The sequence below is a fragment of the Dermacentor andersoni genome, chromosome 9, assembly GCF_023375885.2.
Source record: "Dermacentor andersoni chromosome 9, qqDerAnde1_hic_scaffold, whole genome shotgun sequence".
In the NCBI taxonomy this organism is placed as follows: domain Eukaryota; kingdom Metazoa; phylum Arthropoda; class Arachnida; order Ixodida; family Ixodidae; genus Dermacentor; species Dermacentor andersoni.
In genome coordinates, this window is record NC_092822.1 from 116,150,216 (window position 1) to 116,173,912 (window position 23,697).

The 23,697-nt window shown below is 41.7% G+C and overlaps 1 long non-coding RNA gene across 4 annotated transcripts in view; it reads right to left on the bottom strand.

Annotated features, from left to right (window-relative positions):
• The window catches only part of LOC126529628 (uncharacterized), a 31,694-nt gene extending 12,573 nt beyond the window's left edge, over positions 1–19,121 (bottom strand). The window contains exons 1-2 of one of the 4 annotated variants that reach the window (XR_008612174.2): positions 13,192–19,121; positions 66–12,534 (exon numbers count right to left, since the gene is read on the bottom strand). This is a non-coding gene — a long non-coding RNA (uncharacterized lncRNA). Of the gene's footprint in view, positions 1–65 lie in introns of all 4 variants that reach the window. The other 3 variants (XR_008612176.1, XR_008612175.1, XR_008612173.2) reach the window with 3 other exon arrangements.
• Between the last annotated feature and the right edge of the window lie 4,576 nt (positions 19,122–23,697).

The following is a 23,697-nucleotide window of genomic DNA, read 5'->3' on the forward strand; positions in this document are numbered from 1 at the left end:
TTTAGGCGTTTCAATATTTTGTTATGGTTGCTCTTTAACTGCTGTGGCAGTAACATTTTGCCAACCTGACTGTTTCCAGCTTCGAACTGCTCGGCGAAGAACAGCTGGACAGGCGCAGGAAACTGGAGAAGCATGTGGCCAGCAGGCAGTGCCCCTTCATGCTCACCAAAGGGACCCGTAGTACCCAAGCCGTACGGTTCTGCCGACTCAAGCTGTCGAGAGACTACGAGAGAGGAGAGACAAGCAACACAGTTGATTAATAATACTGACAGCATGTGGAAAGGACATGGGCACAACAGAAACCAAAATGACATCAAGAAAATCGAACTGTCGAACCAAACGTCACACCGGGTCAAAATAAAATTAAAAGTCATAACATTATCTGTGCACACTGCAGTGAAAGCAGTGCCAACGCATCAGTCATGCGTGTACATGTTTGCACTCTCAAGAAATACTAGTTAAAATCTGACAATTCATAGTCATGGAAGACAGCCCAAGACTGATTTACGCATATTCAGCCATAACTATAATGATCTGGCCTGCCTGCATTGCAAGCCACACTATCATGGGTCTCATTAAGAAATTACTGCCTTCAAAGTTGGGAGCACAGCTGTGCTCGTATGAGTGCAACAAGATGCTACAGATTGTTTTGGCTAAACAATAATAACTTTTGCTCATCCAATCTTGGATTAAGGTAATGAGCTGCCCTCCACACAAGAACAGCTGGTAGTCTTCTGGTACTACGGCAGACTCAAGCCCCCTTCTGTGGACAGCGATGGCTAAGCTGGGTCTTCCCAGGTGGGTCTTCCTCCCGAGGACTGGCCGAGTCAAATGCTTATAAACTTCAGTGGTTCAACAAAAACCAGTGAATAGCATTATGTCACAACAGAAATTTCACAACAGATGAACATCACTGCCATTTAATAAGAAACAATAAACAAAACACATAATAACCTTTACAGTACAATTAAACAAAATTGCATCCAATACACAACATTGTCGTTCCACCCTACTTACAAATACGCGTATGCACATACACCTACATACCTACTTATTTGATTCCAGTCATATGCCTGAAATTGAGCATGTATTGCTTGAACTCGCTTCATGAATCACAGCTCCCTTACCTCATCAGGTGCTCTGTCCACTATTGTAGACGTCAAGACTACCAAAACTTAACAAGGGACTGAAAAAAAAATTTGCCTACAATTACAATACTCCCTAATGCGAAATCTGAGTGCAGCTCTATGTGTGTTTTCATACTGTAATATATTAGTTATCGCGGACAGTCTGTCTCATGCGGCAAGCTGCAAACAGAGCAAAGTGTGGCGTGACTGCCTCGCTAATCTGGAGATCGCGAGAGGCAGCACATGGGTGACCCGTGGGCGCAATTCACGGCAGCTGCTGCAGGACAGACCTCACAGGCATGCTACTCTGGCACCATCTCGTAGCCCATCGTCGCCACACTAAGCCTTTTTTCTCACGTTTTCACGATACGCTGCTCTTCACATCTTTCATCCCCCCCTGCACTCTGCATTTGCTTTTTCATCCTTCACTGTGCTTGTTTGCTCGGTTACGGCGATGCTCGCCACAGGAATGCTCGCCCGAGAGCTGCGCTCTAAAAAAAAAGTGTCACATTTAAAAAGCCATTGCTTCTTTGAGACGAGCGTTCGTTTTAATTTGCCATAGATGTTTTATCAGATGGGCTGCGAAGAAACACCTTATTTCAGACTGCCGTACGAGTGGATGACCATTAGAACTCGTGAATGAAATCGAAATGCTGCTCTTCATTCAGAACACTGTAATTTGCATGACTACTCAACTCTTTATGGTTGCGATACCAGGATATGTATCCAAAGTTCACAAAAAAAGAAGGTAGCCAACATAAGGCACAGAAAGCAATATAGAGAGATACAGTGAACAATGCAAGTGATGGTAATGTTGGCACCAAATGTCTTTAGTGCAACATCTACAGTGCTGTAAAATCAGTTTTGCATAATTTGTTAGAACGTAGAGCTTAACTTTTGCTTGAAAGACAGCTAAACATTGTGGTACAAAGCCGGCAACACATGAACATGAAAAAAAAAAAACATAGCTTTTCTCATATCAACTCAGTCTAATATGGATGTTGACTCTGTAGCTGAATTCCTTTGTCACGTCTCGATGCAATAGGTTTGATATCAGCACCGAATTTCTTCTGTATAGAATGCTATCCTCCTATAAACCAGCAACAGGATAAAAGCTGTCTCCATTATCATCAACAGCGTTTACAGTATGAAATAAAGAAAATAGCAGCAGCAGTAGAAAAAAAGGTAGCCACAATAAGCTGTGGGTGTGTGCGTATGTGTGCATTGCAGTCTTTAAAAAGAAAGTTTATCTCTCCTGTTGTCTCTGTTCCTTCTTCTGCCAAACTTTCTTCAACAACCCCTAGCACCTCCCCTTGCAAAACTATGGGTTTTAATGTCACAAAGTACCGAACAGGCTATGAGAGATGCTGTAGTGGATTTTAATTTTGACTATCTGGGGTTCTTTAACATGCACCTAAACCTAAACATAGCCCTCCATGAAGTTATCATTCACATGGGAGCAACAACTTGCACATAGGCCTGGGCCACGTCGTGGAGCCCACCCGCCAAAATGGTGAGGGCAGGTGCACACTCATTGAGCGTCATCTGCCGGGCTATTCCAATGAATTCGGCATAGTGCCTGCAGCTTTTACCACCACATCTATCATTCACAAATGCTTATTATGACAACTGTGCATGTCGGTAAACGGCAATGACAGGGTCAGTCTTCACCGGCCCTCTCAGTGTTGGGAGCTTCCAGTCTGTACGTGCAACAAAGCTGAATGTTTTTTTTTAGTCCTACTGTGTCGCGACTTACCACGAGAAAAAAAAAAAAAATCTGATTTACTCAGTACTCAGAACTGTACGCAGTACACGTACAGTTTACTGCTACTCAGTAGAGGAAGAAAAGTCGGAACGTTTGGCTGTCCTGACTGGGTCAAGTTGGGATCGAGAACTTTTACTGCAAAGTCGGGACTGCCCCACTAAATTTGAGAAGGTTGGCAACTACAACCACGACAGGTGTCCTTTAGCTGGAGTTGGCGTTTTCAGGCATGACCATAAAACACCAAAAATTGTGTGTTGATTTAGCTTTTAGGAATTCAGTTTTTCATGAAGGGTCAGTATTCCAGGACACAGAACAAGGCAAACAAAAAGTAAAGTTATAAAATTATACGTAAGAATTTCATAATGTTAAAGTACTTAACAGCTCAGCTGCACCCATTCAATGTGGAATTGGTGTACGTCTACATAAGTAAGCTTTACAAAGTACACACCCGCTCATCACAATATTGCATCAATTGTGATAAAGATATGCGAAATTTTATTAAACCCATGGGGCCTTGCTATGCAACACGACACAAATATCTGCCTCGAAATTTATTGCACTTTGTGAATGTCTTACACAATAGCTAAGCATTCTTCATTCCGCAGTTGCTGCATTGGCAGTCGGCAATGCTTTGCACACACACAAAAAAAGCCACGCTAACCATTCAAGGCGACAACAGCTTGCCGCAAATTGCCAATTTAATTTTTTTCCTTCTTCACCTCTCTTTTGTGCAGCCGAGCTGTTCCTGGTTTCTATCACAAGAAGAAAAGTGCAAGACAGGATCCATGTAAGATGCTATAGTGGATAGCTACAGATTAATTTTTGCAAAGCAGCATTTTTAGTCATGCCCCCACAAAGCATTGTACACAAACGTTCGTTCATTCTGCATCCATTAGAATGTGGTCACAACCAAGAATTGAACCAGTTATCTTGTGCCTGGCAGTGGAATTCCACATCCACTGAGCTACAGCAGCGAGCATTTGCACCTGTGTAAATTACACACACAAAAAAAAGAATACCAGCAGTTTACAGATCACCTGCTCAAAGGAAGTATTGCTTTAGCTTCAGCGTCTCGCCTATCCTGCATTTCATTTCTTTGCACCTACTTTAAGCCCTTTTCACCTTGAACTGAGCATATAAGCATCACACACATTATACCATGCCTTATAACTGCCTCACAAGCCACTCTTTGCACTTGCACTTTGTTGATTATTTAGTGAAACAGTTGAGTAGACAATATTAAGGTACCAGGTTCAAACTCGATCTGAAGTGGCTTCTTTCCTTCAACTTTCTGTATATACTTAATCTTATAATTGCTACAACCTACAACAAGAACCTACCTCTGACTAGGCCAAAGTTGAAGCTGGAAAGTTCTACATCAGCTATCAGTTTGGTAACCACTTTATTTATAGTCCTAAAGAGCTTTCGCTGACGGGGCCTTAGGTCTCCCATGTTAGCTATCAGTAGGAAATTTAATTATGCCACTCCTTATACATAATTATTTCGATATGTCATGTGACACTATTAAAATCTATAAGCATGCTGCAACTCAGAAGCTTGACATCTAAAAATGAACCACGCCGGTGTCACACCAGCAGGAAAATGTTCAAACACAGCACCCATCTTTCATTCGTGCCTCACAGCACAAGCTCATTACATTCAAAGACACTGACATCTTTCTTGTATGAACATTCAGGCTCCCTAGTACAAAATTATAAAGGCAACAAAGCACAACCTCGATGCCACCATTAAATGTGATATCTATTCCTCAACTTGAAGTTGCGACAAATTATTTTTGCAACTTGTCACTGCGTTTACCCTGTGTAGCTTTAAGACAGATGAGGAAATATCAGCTGTTGACAGTGTCATTGAAATTGTACTTCATAGGCTCTTCGCAGTTTAAGCTCGTTTAAACAATTTACCTTTATGGTATAGGAAGTGTGTGCTTCTAGTTCACAGTACTATAGCTGGATTGCCAAAAAAAAAGATAGGTGTATGCTCACTGCTGTTATAATAATTTCCAAGTCCTATACTGTTTGAGATGTTCATTAGTGCTCCTTAGGGATCCCTCTTGCTACAATGATACTACTGTACAACATCAAACAAAATCCTGATTCATACTACCAGCACAATATGAACAAGACACAAAGAGTACACCAATTTATATTGCGCTAAGAGCATGAATCAAGAATCTAGCAACCAAGCAGTCCATCGAACAGGAGTATTTACAGTTCAAACATAGGAGTGAACTTGGAAGTAATGCAACATTAGGCCAAAAGAAATACGCTTGTACTAGAACTCTTTATCGCTGTTCTTTGTCCTTTATTACTGCTACAAGTGTTCAAGGAAGGTTTCGACAAGCTTCACGCAGTTAATTGAAGTGACTATGGCAGTTGCAAAAGGTAGCTAGATTTCTTAAGCACCTTTCAACAAGAGAAAAATTGCTTTATCGCGGCTCACATACAGCTATCAGTTTATTGCATACAACAAAAAACTTGATAACTCCTGATAAAACTGATAAACTACTCGCATATCCAGTGATATAAACTAGGGAATTGGCTGGGGTATGTGTAAGGAGACAGGCACCCCCAGCCAATCAGCACTTTATCAGCAGATGAAATGGATATGTCCAATAGCTGGACGCTTGCAAAATACTTCTTCCACCCTACCCCCCAGGCTTGTGAAGGAATAACTGACACATGCATTACATTAATTTTTCCATAAATACAGAAAGAAATATGAGCACATGCCATACTAGGAGTGCTGTTAGAATGTATGTACAACATTATAAACCTAGGTGGGAACATAAAAACACAACCTCATATTCCTGAGCATGCTTCTTGCAGCTACCCACAGTGTTTGCTCACATGTGACTGATTTATGCAACACTAGCTTGCATAAGCTGCATGTTGAAAACAACATGCAGCCAAAACCGTGTAGTATGATTTGACATACAATTTGCCAAGACCAGCCAAAGGTACGCTGAAGCCTGGGTTTGAATAGCTTTTTGGCCAAACATGCACAGATTACTGCTTAATTGGCACGTTCCACAAATGCTTACACAGGCCATACAGGATCAAAATGTGCCACTGCACTTTTTGATTCCAACGCTGTCCCACTGCATTCGATGAAACCTCCAAAAGGCCTAACAATGTCTTGAGAACTTGTCCATACAATAGCAGCTGATGAGAATAAACTAATACCTTCAGGGCACATGAGTGCTGAAAGAGTAGCGAGACCTTAACAGTTTTTTGCAATGCCACCTAGAGGAAAGTAAACGGAAAGAAATAATGAAACAGAGCAGAAAAGAAAGAGAAAGTAAGCAATTAATGCAACCATTTCATTTCGTTGATGACTGTCGAATAAGAAACAAACAAATAAATAAAATGAACTACAGAAACGAAGGCACACAGAAAAGTTAAATTGTAGTTGTTGCATTTCGACGCTATGGCACACTAAAGCTACCTTGAAAAGTGTGGTCCGATATGTCCCCCCCTCCATGAAAGAGTTCATTTACTCACACATAGTATAGTAAGCATAATGATGAAAATGAAAGCATACAATTGAAACCAGTGCACAGTAAGTGCAGACGTTCACACCTTCTCTCTAACTTGAGCGACTCACAGAGCCACTTGACACAACTGTACACTCTGGCCTGAGTGCCCATGTTTAAATAACAAATTCTCATATACAGTAGTAACAGTAATATTAACAGTAAGAACAGCTGCTTAGGTGCTGCTGAGGTATAGAATAAAATGTCACGAGAGAAAGGACAATGGTTGCCAAATGTATCTACAGGGAGTCCCTGGCTTTCCAAATGAACTTAAAGCTCCCAGATTTTGACATTCCCATATGTTTGAGAGTGACACTTTTCCCTCTGGGTAACTAAAGAACTATGGCCACAGCAACTGGGTTCTGGCCACTTCATCACGAGCCGCTCTGGCCTGAATGGCGGTAGCTGATGTGGTCCCGCAGCACAAACTTGCGTGTGAAGCTCTTGTTGCAGAAGGGGCACTGGAACGGCCGCTCCCCCGTGTGTGTCCGTCGGTGGTTCACCAGTGTTCCCTTGGCAGCAAACGCCATGGGGCACATGTCACACTTGAACGGCTTCTCGCCCGTGTGCGTGCGCATGTGGCTGGCCAAGTTGAACAGGGTACTGCATGTTGTTGGACAGACGGGGCAAGCGTGGCGCTTGCGGGTGGCGTGGCGTCGCATGTGGCTCGTCAGGTTGAACTCGGTGCTGCAGACAATCGGGCACAACTGGCATGGCCAGCGCCGCTTCAGTTGTGCCAATGGTTGTTCCTGATGCAGCTGCTGATGTGGCTGCGACTGAGCCGTCGCGACACTCGGAAGGCCTGCAGCGCTCCAACTGAGTCGCAGTTCTTCGACGAAGTTGTTTTGGTCTGGCGCGCCACTACTTTCCGAGGAAGAGCTGGTCGTTAGGTGCCTGGCCAGTTCGTCGCAGCCACTGTGATCTCGGCTAGTCTGGGCCAAACCTTCAGAGAATGTGTGAGGCAGTTGTTCCCAGCCTGCAAAAGCAAGAAAAGTTTTCCAAAAGACACATGCACTTGTGATTCGTGATGCATAAGACAACCAGACTGCTGCTGCAGGCTATTAATAGATTTTAGAGTTACATACTGCCTTACTTGAACATATAATAATGCCAAGAAAAAGAACCTGTACAAAGGACACAAACGCACACCCCGAGAGTGGTAAAATAAAGAAAACACATGCCAGACTTTTTCAGATATGTTATCTCGTAAACTGAACAGTTCAAAGACATTTTGCCAGCTTTCGACAGATTCCGAAGACTTTTGTGGAGTCAAAATTTTGATGTGACACAAGTTTTCAAGACTCCCATATGTTTGTCTTCAAGAGAACTTACTGCAATTTTTTTCTGTAAGGCATTGTGTGAAGCAAAATTAGCAGAAAACAAATTGTTTGCAAGCTTAAACTGAAGGTTGCATGGCATGGCATGTCACAGGGATTCTGATGACTGCTCCATACTCCCCTTCGTGCCCAGCAGGCAAAGCCGAGGAGGCTGCAGCAACTTTTCACGTCACCTGTGTGCACAACCAAAAAATAGTGCATGCCATATGAAAGCCACGCACATGGATGCGTTATGCAATTTAGGGCATGTTATCCTTATAAGTTACAGTCACAATTATGAAGAAACTCTGATATAAAAAATGCTGCATATCTGGGCTTGTTCAGTACAGAACAAGAGGAAGGATACGTTGGTATGACTTCACTTTTTGCACAGCCTCCAACACGCACCACCTGTGTTCGCAACCAAAACATAGAGCATCATATAGCAAGAAATGTACATAAATACATGATTTGACACAAATTTAGTTCTATCTGCTGTAAATTAAGCAGTACACGAAGAAGTTGTTCCCAATTAGATATTCTGAATTAAAAGCCAGTTGACCATGAAACTAGTACTTGAGTAGCTTCATCAGCATTTGCCTGCTAAGTATGAAACAGAGTATAATAGTGAGAAAGTAGGAAAGACTTACTGCATGGAATCACCTGAACTTTTGTGTTAGAAAGGTCAATGAGTGCTGCCAACCATGGCAATTTTTGATGTAGTCTGGGGACAAAGGGGAAATTCTGACATCCAAGGCAACTCAGTATTATTAGCATGTTATCAGCCTTGTTTCCCTCTAATTTAGTGACATGCTCACAGTTATAATAAGACAATTAAGATGAAGAATGAAACAGAATAGTGAAAGTTTGCCAATGTCATCTCAACATGTAGCCACCCCGCACAGAATGTTTACAGCACTGTTGCACAGCAGTAGAGCCAACAGACCACGCACAGATTTTCTTTCAGGAACAATTAGATGGACAAGTTCAATGGAATTGAATAGTTTAGGCTTGGCTCAAGTGTTCCACTAGAAGTTATTTCCTTCTACTGACAGTAAATGAAAGCTTCTGCTTTGCAACACTGATTCACAAGTTTCCCACAGACACTATCTGCATTACAAACATGATGAATGTGCTGCTTCTATCTTGCATACTAGCAGTGTTTAAACTATACTTCCAGGCCCAACTAACATCCCAGTTCAATTTTATATAGATTATCTTGAGGGAAAAGCAGAGAGGCAGAACTCTAATGTCACCAAACTAAAAAAGACTGATTGATTTTATTGTGCAAAAGCAACATAGAATGCAGCTACCGGGATATTAAGCGAACCTGCCAATTTTTTGTTCAGCTGCAGAATCCTAAACCAATGTGGTGTGTGTCAGCAGTTTACAAGTAAGTTTCTCACCAGCCACATTCTACTACAGCAGCTCAGAAAAATTTTCCACGAGTCTACCTGTTCTTTACGAAAAGAAATGCTGTTCGGAGGAAATTTTATAAGCTTGCAACGCCACAGTGCTATGTCAATCACAAAAAGAACATGGTAGTTTTCTTGGTGAACTGGCATTTCAACTAATTTTATGGCTTATGGACTAGTATACTTTAAGCCTAGCATTAAAGCAGACAAGGTTTTTCACATTGACTAAAAAAAAAAAAGAAGAAACTGCTTTTATCTTTCACAACCTTTTAAAATGCTCTGCATATAACCATGTGTTGTAGCCAAGATGTCTAAAATAGAGCATCAGTGTTACTTTAAAAGGTATCAAATCCAATTACACAAGGGCAAGCATTTAAACCTTGACCAAGTCAATGAAAAAGTGCCATTTTAAACACAGCTTGCTGGGTGCACTTGGAATGTAAATCAATTGCAGTTGCACTAATTAAAATTATGTGGGACACGAATCAGTAAATGGCTTCAAAAGCATAAAAGTGCAATGAGGAAACATCTCTAATGGGTTATAACATGAAGGATCTACTTGAACAGATCATTTAAACTGCCTCAGTGGAAAGTTTCACAGCACAGAAATATAGTGCATTGCAAGAAAGTTCATGGAGAAAGCCATGAATGAAGCTATGATAAGCTACAGCTTTAACCCATCATTAATATGTATTCAGCAAATGATACAAGCTAAAATCTAGGGTAACAAATCCTTCATTAAAGAGTGGCCATGCTTCAATATGATTATGTCACGTTCAATTACTGCAAGGCCTGACAAGCTTTTGAATGAAAAGTGACCCAGGTAAGAGTATTGGTTGCCTGGAGAGACAAATAGCGTTCGTGAGGCACGCAGGATGTATCTTGACTTAAGAGAATGAGCTGTTTGATTTTGAAACCACAAATAGATTTGAAAATAAAGGCCATACGAATGCAACACATATCAGCTAGCTTGCCAAAGAATGGTGCACTACAACAAATATGACAAATCAGTTAATTTAGGCAGCTGGCAAAATGCCCATCACAAGATTTATGCAGGCAAATAAAAAAGAATTCAAGATAAGCAATAAATAATAAACAATTGCAGTCATTGACTGTTGCTGCTAGTTAAAAAAACACCAAAAATGCGCAAAAAAAACAATCTAAACTGAACATTAAGCAAAGGCAAAAGATGTACAGCAAAATATGTAGTAAGGTCACATAGCCCTCACTCCTCAGACTCATAAAATTAAAATTTGTGTCCAAGATCTAAAAAAGTGAGAACAAACAAAATCTGAAAGCTAATTTCTACAACCATGAAATAAGAGTATCACAATCAGTTTTGTAAAGGAAACTCTAGCAGGCACTCTATTTGGCTGTCACACTGGCTTTCTTAGCAATGACATAGAATACAGCACCAATCCTTGTGCTATGGCCATTGAGCTAATATAACAAAAATTTGTATTAATACTAGCAGTGGCATCAACATTTGAATTCAGATTGTTTGTTGATTAGCTTGCCACTCACAGCATGAGTAGGCACTGTCTAAATAAACTAAGGTGAGAGCAAAATTAAGTGCCAGTGAAGAATGTTTTAAAATCACGGTCGTGCTAAGCTCAATTTTTTCGTAATAACACTTGCAGGCAATCTACACCAGGTGCACTTCAGCATGATTACAGCAAACCTTTTAAGCATGTAAAACTGCAGAATGGCTAATATTAAATGCAACATCCTACCACAGAAAGATTCCCAAAAATGTTTACTCAAAGGCTAATGACAAGGAAAAGGTCAAGCTCATCTACAAACCAAACTTCAATCGTCGATAAGGAAGGCACAAATAACAATACCATCACTTCTATGCCATGCACAATAAAAGGCAATTAAAACAAAAATTGTGAGTATGTGGTAAAACAACTGCTCAAATATTATAATAACAAAAATGTTAGTCAACAAACTCTATCACAGCTGTCCTTGTGATGTCTTATGTGCAAATGAGTCAACTTCATTCTTCAAACCTTTCCACGATGACAGAAGGCTAAATAACTATATTTATCAAGCATGCCTGGTTAATAAGCAGCTTCAATAAGCATGCCTGTAGTTAAAAACTGCTCGAAAGATCAGTTTCTGAGAAACATACTGACAACACTGAACTGCAACAAATATTTACCATTTCTATACCAACACTGTTACAGTTTCATGTTTACACTTTCAACAATTCCCTTTTCTTTTCTTCAAAACAAGACACATGATCATCAAAGTACAGAAGGCATTTTGTTTGAATTAACATCTAGCATGTTTTTATGTCAGCTTTTACCAACCAAAGTCTACTAAGGAATGAGGCCTGTACGTAAGCATTAAAAACTCAACCTGATGCCTTCAGTCTCATAAAACACCCACCATGCACTTTTGATAAGATTGAATTTTATCCACTGGCTGCCCAGAGTGAGGAAGCCTGTGGTGTCTGTGATGCCAGTAATGTGGTCCAGTACTGTGGTGTCTTGTGTGTTTGCGTACAGCTGCTTTATATTTACATATCCTACTCATTTGTAATGGGAGGTCCCCTGTACAGTCTGTTCACTATGGGACCTCCCTCTGTATGTATGTATAATCCCCATTTGTAACCTTATTATTATGCACAATTAAGAACTCTCTCAAACATCACACAAGCCATCTAAGAACAGTAACACACCACATTGTCGCATCACATGGGTTTATACTAGAACTAGACTAGAAAGCTGTTACACCATTTCTCTTCATTGAATTCCAAGCGTAATACACTTTCACCAGCTTTGGACAGTTTAAGTGTATTAAAACACATGGCACCACATGAACAAAGACACAACTGGATTCTTTGGTTTTTGCTAAACAAATGTAAGTTGCCTGCTTTATAACAAAACTTCCTACCTGACAATACGGGCCGGCTGTTCGTGCTACAAGTAAAATGTCATCAACACAAGCCCCACCAAAGCAGACCTGTATCACTAAGTATGACACTCCTTGATATGGCCCATTAAGTGTTTCAACTAGCCAGATGACTCTGCTCACATCACACAATCGAAATTTAAGCGGGGCACCAGGTCACGGTGTAGCTGGAACGTGCTGCTGGGCACAGGGTGGAACACGCTGTTTTGACGGATTGTTCTCCAGACAAGCAGTACCGGTCTTCAGTTTGCTGCAGACTCTCAATGGGTGCAGATAACCTCGACTTTGCATGACCCTGGCGTGGTTCCAATAGAGTGTCAACAGTTGCTCACAGCCTCGAAAGGCCACCTCGACGAAGCTCTGATGCACATTTGCCGGGCTTGAACCATCTTCTGACGGCACTAGTGTGGGAACGGTAGCCAGAATCCATAACTGCAGACTGCACCAAACAGGAGATATTGCCGAGGCTTACGCAAGCTGCTTCTCAATGGGAACACTGCACAATGCCAAAAAATGCCAAGCAATGCCAAAAATTGTATTATTAAGAGAGACAGGTGTACACAGAATCTTCCACTTGAATTTGCAGGCTCAACAGCAATCAAATTTCAGAGTGGACACATTTTATTGTGCACATTGCTTACACTTAAAAAAATTTAACTTATTGGGTAATATTTTGCGCTTGATATACATTTTGTTTACTGTGCTCAATGCTTCCTAGTTTTTAGTCAGGGAAATGTTACGCTTATACATGCAGGCCTTTTGTGTCGTGAAAGTTTTGAGAGTGCAGTGTTAAAGCAAGAAAATGCATGTTAAAGAGACTATTGTTTGGTGACGCAATAAATCTTCCTAAAAATAAAGTTCCCTGTTTGGGTGCAGAACGTGCACACTTCAATGAGAATTATTCAGGAAAAGGTGTCATCTGTAGCCTAGTCATAAAATAGAAAAAAATAAATTCTGAATTTTTTAGCAACCAAACAATGACTACATGTGGATGTTGCAATGCACACCGGTCTCTCCTACCTATCAAAGGCAGATGGTGCCCCAATGCTCCTTTTATTGAAACAACATTTTATAAGTGAAGGTTTTCGTAGTGAACCTTGCAGGCTTCGTGAACGTGGGAGCTGTGGCCTGACTGTTCCCTTGCCGAATAGGCCAACCAATTACAGCGGATCATGCATGCCGCACACACCGCTCGGTTCCTTGTAGCACCACCATGTGGCGCTTGCCTCGACACATCTGCGACAGCGGCTGCGCAAAGAAAAAGATCCAGAAAGCTTGCCTTAGCGTATCCGCAGCTGCACGGTAATGAGGAAGTGAACGCTCCTTGCGGATAAAATGGATTTGAATCGCGCTACATACACATGCGCATGCTGCCTCTGAAATCGCAATGTGTTCAAAGGACCCGCCGTACTCACTTGTAGTCAGCAACTCCACTTAACAAAAGGCTCAGTATAATTTGTCAGTGCCTCTGTGCGTGCGCGCGTGCATGTCTACTCGTGTTTCAGCTCTTCATGCACTCACACAAAGCTTCGCTGTATATAGATTCCGGCTTGTTGGATCTGTGGCATTTTTTAATTCTCTGACTGCAGAAGTGTGGAAAATAATTCTGAAATTTTACATGCAAGAACCACAATATGATTAATCATGCTGTAGTGGGGGACTCTGAATTAATTTTGATTTTCTGGGATTCTTTAGGTTGTGCACAGTGCACAAGTGCTTTTGCATTCCACCCCCACCAAAATGTGGCAACCGCAACAGAGGTCAAACTCACAACCTTGAGCTCGGCAGCCATAGCCACTGGGTGAAGCCAGCAAGCAGCAGCTAGAAATTGAACAGTGTAGCCGGGATCTATTTCATATGAAACAGGCAAATCCTGCTCTCCCCACAAACAAAGTACCAACAAAATACTACACTGCAAAATGCTACCTCCGAGTGAAATATGCACATGGAGGAGGCATGCAGTATGGCTAGAAAAGTTGTTTACATGTTTCTTATCAACAAAATTTAACAAAACAAATCATGACTTTCTTTACACACCAAATATAAAAACACAAACTGCTACATGCTTTTTTTCGTCTTTCATCAGGTCACTGTCCTGAGTAGGATAACACTAATAAAGAAACAGAAACGTCCTTCCATCTTGTAATTCTTTCTCTGCACCCTGATTCCTTTTGGACAGCTTTCAGAACTGCAAGCCTGGTTGTAAGCCAACTGACCATCGCCAAATTTCTGTTCAGTGTGTTCTCGGTAAAGCAATAACATAGAGCATTTCACTATGGTGTGCTATACATAAGTGTCCTAGCCGAGCCAATGTGACCTACACACAGCATAAACCTTGTGCTCTTTTTATTGATAACAGTAGCTGTACGCTAACTTCGTGCAACTGAAGAAAAAAAATGGCAGGGCAAGAAGGACACCTTAATGTGTTAGCAAGAGTTGCATTACATCAAATTTTGTGCCACATGCTAATTATGCGTACTAAACCTGTCAGCTTGATGAAACTCTGAGCTCATCGAGTTAAATAACCTCTTCCAACAGGAATTAAGATGAACTGCTCATAAATCTGCCAAATTTACATAATTTTATACAATAGTGCTGCATACTTGCAGTACAATGATCAAATTCAAGGCAGCAGAAAGACGATTTATGCAACATCTAACAACTAGTTGCAATTTTAATAAATGAAATCTCAAGTTAAAGTAATGTCATACTGTAATTATTCATGGAAAGACCTGAAGCACTGGCTTGCAGCACCACAAATGCATTAATTACCAAGCAGTTGGAGGCATTATGCCCAATTAAAAAGTGCTTTCGCCAGCACTGACTGATTGCGACACACAAAACCTCCCATTTAATGCAGTGGTTGCCTTCAGTAAATTTGCTATGCGTGTCAACACCCTCTACGCTGAAGTGAAATGGAGACACATTACGGAAGCAGAGGGCCCAGTTTGCACACAGCTCAGCAGTCATGGTTTTCGGCTTGTTGCCACTGCATGAAACTAGCAAAAACAAAGTGGCAATTAGAAATGCACAATATCACAAAATGAGATGGTTTGTTCCAAAAGTCAACAATGTCTGCAAAAGACTACGAGTTCACAAATTTTTTATTCACAAATCTCTACTTTGAATTTTCAGCAAGAAAGACAGTTTAGTCATAAATTGCACCAAGGACAATCTGATTTTATCAGATGCATGTATTCCAGCTATTCATAACTGATGGCTCAAACATCAGCGCGTAACAGCTCTCATAAACACACAAATGATCATACTTGCACTACCTGATGATATAAAACACAAACCTGCAAGTACGTTTTTCTTTTTCAAACAACGGAAATATTCCAGATGCAAAGCGGTTGCAGTTCTGCTACCATACAGCAAATTTCACAGACACAGTGCATCACATACATGGGCTACAACAGCAATGCACATTGTTGTTCAGACATCGCAACAACAGACTACCACTGGCACTACACTATTAGCAGTTAGAATTTGTTTCTTTGCAATGAAAATACTTTGGGCAATGCAGGCCCTATGAGGACACCCTAGTGGTAGGCTAACTTTAACCACCTGTTATTATTTAGGATGCCCCCAAGGTATGGCACCCAAGCTCACTTGCATTTCCACCCCACTTGGATTAATGTAAGACTGGCACAATTTTGCAATTCCTTTTGCCAGATTCTACACCTTTTACATCATCGTCCGGTCATGGTTGGCCTATAGCCATGGCCCCCCTCCTACTTCAGCAGGTTAATGAGGCACACAGAGTTAGCCAGCACATGAGGACAAAGTGAATAAGGATGTGTGGTTCATTGTGAGTGCATGAGATGGCTGGCAAATAGGTTTCGAAGAACAAACAAGTTAGATGTCTTGTCATATTGCATTCTTTCTGGTGATGACATAGGTAAAGCACCGTTCGGACTTATGAAGTGCGCGAAGGAAAAGAGTTGGAATAGGAGTGTTACACTATCCCGACTCAAAGTGCTGCAGCCGAGAATCAAACGCACGGCATCATGCTCAGCAGCTGAACACCACAGCCGCTGCAGCAGTCCTACAATGAAGACCATCGGCATTTTGATCCACCCAACTACACAAGTTCGACACATGCGACATTCACCAAGAGAAACTCATTACAGATGTGAATCTGGTAGCATTCATGGCTTACTGCCTATGTACACGAGCAACAGAACAAATCCAAGACTAACCTGCAATGCAAGACACACTCATAGAGCTGCGGTCTATACTCTGAGACTGGAGTTGGAGATATTCTAGGGCCAGAAAAAAAGAAAAAAGTGGAAATACTGGAAAGGGTTCTGCATTCGAATGGTCGCGCTTTTAAATTTGTGAACAGCACCAGCAGACAATCTCTTTCTTGTGGACAGAAAATCGGGAGTCTGCAATAGCACTGGAGAAAAAAAGAAGTCGGGTAATGTGCAGCAAAGCTACAGTCAAGGCACTGAGTAGATGAAACTTTCGCTATCTGCCCTTAGACCACTTCTGGAATCTCAACCATCTGTTGACATTACTCGAGTCAGTAGCTGTGCCTAGAAATACTGACAGAAGGTGTTTCAAGGACCATTTTGCTTTTTAATTACCGTATGAAGCCAACCATTATCTGCCTGCTTACTCTTTAACTACGCCTGAATACTTGAGGTTCAATCTGCTCACTGTTCAACTTATGTGCATGCTAATAGCGCCATGCAAAAAACTAATCCGACTACTATATTGTGAAGCACTTAACCAGCCATCAAAATGCATCGATCTTAACAGCAGTGCAGTTCATCCCTCTAGGAGCAGGTTGAGCAGAGAGCTGCCCAGAGCTGCAAAGTTTAACACCCTCTTGCCCACGCCTTTGTAAGTGGCAACTCATGCATTCAGTTAAAATGCAGCCGAGTCCTGGCACTATTCCAAGCGGTACAAGGTAAAATGAACCGGGCAGATCAGCAATCAGCAATGCCAAAAACACTGTCTCCCCTCAAAGTTGTGCCTTGTCAGAAGCTCTGCGAACCTGTCTTTCCATTCCAAACAAAGTCAATTCTCTAACATGCAGTTACACAAAAGAACTGGGTAAAACAGCTTTAGAAACAGTCTAACAAAAACACAACCTCCTACCACCTTTCTTTTGCCATAGCAACATCAACAATATTCAACAGCATGTACTACCCTTTGATGGTGGATTGGTTAGATGTATTAATTACCATTACCATTAAGCTGCGAACAACATCAACAGAGTGTTTGTCTTCCTTGCTGTCATTTCCATCTTGACAACCCCAGTCATTCGTAACACAATTGAATTTTGAATGAGGCATCAACAGAAAGTAACTGTTTCACATGCTGACACAATTACAAAATGTGTCGACACAGCTTCATTAAGTGTTAAATACGAGTGCTAAGATGCTGACAGAGGAAGTGTATAAAATTTGCAGGTCTTTCTGCAGTACGGGTGCAATTCTGTACCGCCATAAAAAAGTACAAAGTTCTTGATAACAGGCCAAGGAATGTACAAAACATAGAAAACACCACAAAGTGAACACAATTAAACAGACGATTGAGACAGCCCAGAGCTGGTAACGCCATATTAAGCCAGCAAAAAAAGAAGCTATGGTTTACATTCTGGCAAAGAGCTACGCAGGACTTTGCCACTCAGTGAACTAAATCTAGCAGGCACTGAAGCATCCGTATTTCTGGTGCCCATTAGAAAGTCGCCCCCTAACATTCCTTATACAGTTATTAGCCTAATTTAGACTTACATGGTAGCAATTGCCTGCCACATGAAATGCCACCCCCGAATTTTCAGCAAATTAATTAAAGAAGCCACAACATCCACTTTGACAATATTACATCAACATCACTATGCACGAAATTGCAAAAAAATACTACAAGCAATAAGAGAAGCTGATGTGAGTTAGTTCTCTGGAAATCATTGATTGATTGATTGATTGATTATAAGGGGAAAAGAAGGAAGTAGGAAATGAAGGGCCGTGGGCATATTATCTGCTCACCCCTTAGTGGGCACCTGAACTGTCCCATGGCCATGAGAAAGACGTAGAAAAAAGTGAAAAAGGGGATAAACACAATACATAAGTAAAAAAGGATGAAAATCAAATGCAGAAGGGGCAAGCTTGTTAAGGTAAAACAACTAAGCCAAACCAAAAGAAAGCAGCGTGAAAGAACAGAATGCAAGAAAAGTCCTTAGGCAACCAGCCCTAGCCTCAAATAGCAGGACACTGCCCTTTGTGTTATCGTACAGATATTCCCTTCTAATTCCTTTCTTCCCATTTTTGTAAGTCTCCATGATCATTTTTGTTTCCATTCATTGCATCCAGTTTGCTCTCTCTCTTTGTCTCTGATGACTCCTGGTTGTCTATACTTTCATTTACCCTGTACTTGGTTGCCACCTTCGTTGACCTCGTCCTCCATTGTGTGTATGCTTTTACAGTAGAAAGACAAGTGCGCTTTAGCCACCCATTTATTTTCATCCACATTCCCGAGTTTTCAAAAAAAATTTTGCTCTGCGCTTCTCTGACTTCAAAAGAGGTCCAAAGCTCTGGCTTCAAAAGGGTGCAGAAAGTTGCCCGCGCCCAGTACCACATGCTGTTAGGATTGGCCTGCAGGGGTCATCATCATCATCAGCCTAGTTACGCCCACTGCAGGGCAAAGGCCTCTCCCATACTTCTCCAACTACCCCGGTCATGTACTAATTGTGGCCATGTTGTCCCTGCAAACGTCTTAATGTCATCCGCCCAACTAACTTTCTGCCGCCCCCTACTACGCTTCCCTTCCCTTGGAATCCAGTCCGTAACCCTTAATGACCATCGGTTATCTTCCCTCCTCATTACATGTCCGGCCCATCCCCATTTCTTTTTCTTGATTTCAACTAAGATGTCGTTTACCCGCGTTTGTTCCCTCACCCAATCTGCTCTTTTCTTATCCCTTAACGTTACACCTATCATGCTTCTTTCCATAGCTCGTTGCGTCGTCCTCAATTTCAGCAGAACCCTTTTCGTAAGCCTCCAGGTTTCTGCCCCGTAGGTGAGTACTGGTAAGACACAGCTGTTATACACTTTCCTCTTGAGGGATAGTGGCAACCTGCTGTTCATGATTTGAGAATGCCTGCCAAACGCACCCCAGCCCATTCTTATTCTTCTGGTTATTTCAGTCTCATGATCCGGATCCGTGGTCACTACCTGCCCTAAGTAGATGTATTCCCTTACCACTTCCAGTGCCTCGCTACCTATCGTAAACTGCTGTTCTCTTCCGAGACTGTTAAACATTACTTTAGTTTTCTGTAGGTTAATTTTCAGACCCACCCTTCTGCTTTGCCTCTCCAGGTCAGTGAGCATGCATTGCAATTGGTCTCCTGAGTTACTAATCAAGGCAATATCATTAGCGAATCGCAAGTTGCTAAGGTATTCTCCATCAACTTTTATCCCCAATTCTTCCCACTCCAGGTCTCTGAATACCTCCTGTAAACATGCTGTGAATAGCATTGGAGATATCGTATCTCCCTGTCTGACACCTTTCTTTATTGGGATTTTGTTGCTTTCTTTATGGAGGATTATGGTGGCTGTGGAACCGCTATAGATATCTTCCAGTATCCTTACATATGGCTCATCTACACCCTGATTCCGTAGTGCCTTCATGACTGCTGAGGTTTCGACTGAATCAAATGCTTTTTCGTAATCAATGAAGGCTATATATAATGGTTGGTTATATTCCGCACATTTCTCTATCACCTGATTGATAGTGTGAATATGGTCTATTGTTGAGTAGCCTTTACGGAATCCTGCCTGGTCCTTTGGTTGACAGAAGTCTAAGGTATTCCTGATTCTATTTGCGATTACCTTAGTAAATACTTTGTAGGCAACAGACAGTAAGCTGATCGGTCTATAATTTTTCAAGTCTTTGGCGTCCCCTTTCTTATGGATTAGGATTATGTTAACGTTCTTCCAAGATTCCGGTACGTTCGAGGTCATGAGGCATTGTGTATATAGGGCAGCCAATCTTTCTAGGACAGTGTTCCCACCATCCTTCAACAAATCTGCTGTTAGCTGATCCTCCCCAGCTGCCTTCCCCCTTTGCATAGCTCCCAAGGCGTTCTTTACCTCTTCCGGTGTTACTTGTGGGATTTCAAGTTCCTCTAGACTATTCTCTCTCACCTTATCGTCGTGGGTGTTACTGGTACTGTATAAATCTCTATAAAACTCTTCAGCCACTTGAACTATCTCATCCATATTAGTAACGATATTGCCGGCTTTGTCTCTTAACGCACTCATCTGATTCTTGCCTATTCCTAGTTTCTTCTTTACTGCTTTTAGGCTTCCTCAGTTCCTGAGAGCCTGTTCAATTCTATCCATATTATAGTTCCTTATGTCCGCTGTCTTACGCTTGTTGATTAACTTGGAAAGTTCTGCCAGTTCTATTCTAGCTGTAGGGTTAGAGGCTTTCATACATTGGCGTTTCTTGATCAGATCTTTCGTCTCCTGCGATAGCTTACTGGTTTCCTGTTTAACGGCGTTACCACCGACTTCTATTGCGCACTCCTTAACAAGGCGCATGGTGAATTAACGCTGCCGTAGTCTCCAGTTCTCCGAAGGAAGTTCATGGTCGGTTAGCGCTGTCGTCCTCACTGGTTCTCTGAAGGGCGCCACCACCGCGGGTCGATTGAAGCACCTGCAGCGGGCTGAGATAGTTTTGCAGAGCAGTACCCCTGCAAACTCTGCAAACTCTATTATTAGAGTTAGTAATAAATGTTTGTTGTATCAATTTTGTATATATGTGTATACTTATGTATATATACAGGGTGTTTCAGCGAACAATTTCAAAATTTTTTAGAGGTTGCTTGTGGCAGATAGCTGAAGTGCAGTTTATGAGCCGGTCTACTCGAAGCGGCGGACACTACTTGCATGAAAATTTGAAATGCAAAATTGACTAATTAACAAAAACTAACTAATTAACATTTTAGGAAAGGATAGGAATAAACTTTATTTGTACGACGGTTATTGATGTTGGTGCCCGAGGCTAGGCTGCCAGGGGTCCATCGCCCGAGGAAAATCTTTTGAGATCCTCAGAAACGGCCTTGGCCCGCTGGACGGCCCACTCCTGGTCTTCGGGTGCCTCGCTGAGGAGGGCGGCTTGCCATATTGCTACAAATATGGCAAGCCGGTTCATGGCAAGCCGGTTCAGAGGGGAGGGGGGGGCTCCCCCTCCCCTCTCTCCCCTGAACCACGGCAGGTAATGAGTCACAATCAACAGAGTAGGATGCACCCTTCAGTAAACCTAAGCTGGTAGCACAGTTCCTAGATGCATGTGTTGTGAAAACAAACTAAACTACTGCTCCCGGTGCATCACCCCTGATCCAAGCTTCACGAACCAGATGTTGTTCTTTCCCAATGTGATTGATGCAGCCTATTGACTAACAGCTTGGCTCTTCTCTCGGAACCTGGAAATAATTGTCACATGAGTCTCTGCAATGGAAGAACACAACGCAATGCTGCAGCAAAAATGCAAATACAGTAGAACCTAGTCGAAAAGAAGTCAAAGGTTTGACAAAAACTAATCTGGTCAGGATTAATGATGCTCAAAGGAAAATGGATGCCAATCACAAACGTAAATAACCATCAATCCAAATGACTGATATCAGGCTGCAACCGCAATGACGGCGTCCTTCCTTCCCCTTACGCCCGCTGCCGGTGCCATCCACTCATGCGTACATAACCATCCTCCGACTTTGCTTTCATAGTGAACAAGGCTCCCATATGAATGATGGAATGTCTTATACTTGTAGTTGTCATCCACTTTTCTTTTGACTATACTTCGTTGATATTTCCTATTACGTTTTTCCAGGTCTTATGCGCTGAAGTGCCGTACAACTTTCGTTTCCATAGGGTCATGTGTATTAGATCCCTGATTATTAAGTTGCTCTTCCCAGTTGTTACATCCAAAAGTTGGAAAGTGCCCCACCGATGAAGCGTTGTCTGTCAGCGGTGCCTACATTGACTGCCCTGTGTCATCTCTAAAAACGGTCACTTTGCAGAACCTGCCACATAGCACCGATGGACGACCGCAGATGGACTTTCACTCTGTTCAGATCGTTGCCCGTCACTAATCTCAACACGACTCACAAGTTGAAAGCCAAGAGGAGGTGAATAAAGGTTGAAGGGGTTACCCCCCACCACATCCACGGGTGCCGTCTTGTGGCCTTCGATACTTTGCACAGTTACAATAGAACAATAGCTGCAATAACACAACTAGGTGAGATGTTGGTAAATGATTTGTAAGCGAACGAGACCAAAAAATGAAACAAAATGAAAAGACACTGAGTATAAACTGAAACATTTATCTCATCAACAGTTGCTAAGGAACCTTAGAAGATAAAAAATGCGAAGAGAAGGAGAACAGAAAACAAACTACACAAAGCAAAAGAATAGCACATGTTAGAAGTACCACGAGCGCCTTAATCGCAAAGGTAAGCAATTTAGCTATCATTGAGCCCCACAGATGGTACAGTAACACGGGACACCACAATGTGACAAATAACAAGAGACTCGATGATTTAACACATTTGTTGCTCGTGTGGTTACTTGTGTACTTTGTGTACTTGTGTACTTTGTTACTTGTGTACTAGTTGTGGGTAAGTGGGGCAATTTGTATCCCATCATAAACATTACTCGATGTTTGCTCTGATCGTGCATTTTTTTTTCTACGGTCCTCTAAATATCATATGAATAAGGTTCTACTGCATAATGTCTACCACTGTTAGACATTGTAAGTGTTTTACACGACAACTAGAGAGCCTATATGAGACTGATAAAACTGATTCAAATATTTACAGTATGCCATCTGTACATTCCATAAGTGTGTTTACTTCTAAGAGGAACCTCAGACAGCTTTAACCTTCTGAAAAATTTTAAAGTGAAGCTTGATATTCTTTTTAAACCCTATGAAAGCATTGGAAAAAAAAAACAGCGAACAAAAATACACAGCAGTTTATGTACAGTTGCAAGCAAAAGTTTAGAGACCAGTGGCACCTCCAATTTTTTTTTTTTCACAGCCTGGTCATGCAGCTGAAATAAAGTGGTATAGCCAATGTGCATGTGTTTGACCACTGCGCAATGAGGACCTGTGCTAGAAGAAATCTTTTGTTGATGCCATATGGTGCCTGAACTGTTGCTAGAAACTGTACAGTGTTTTTAGTCACATGGCACCAGCTCTGCTTGCTTTATGTACTGCTCAAAAATAATAACACTTGGCACTCTTTATTAATTTTATGTGACAATATGGGCTTTTCAAACTAAGATGGTGGTTGGGTAGAATTTTCTTTCCATTATTTGTTATACAAACTTCCAGACAGCTACTTCATGGTGCACAATGCTAGAGGCAAAACCATATTCAGCTTTCTAAAACGCTGACAAACAAGCAATTATTCCTGGAGATCAGCACTGTGTTTTGGTGTTTGACTGCTGTGTTTTGAACACCACATATTACATAACTGTATATAAACATGACTATGAAAACCTACTCCACCAACAATTGCACACCTATGTAACACCTGACCAAAACAATGACATTTAAGGCATACTGCAAGCATTTAAAGACACTTTTG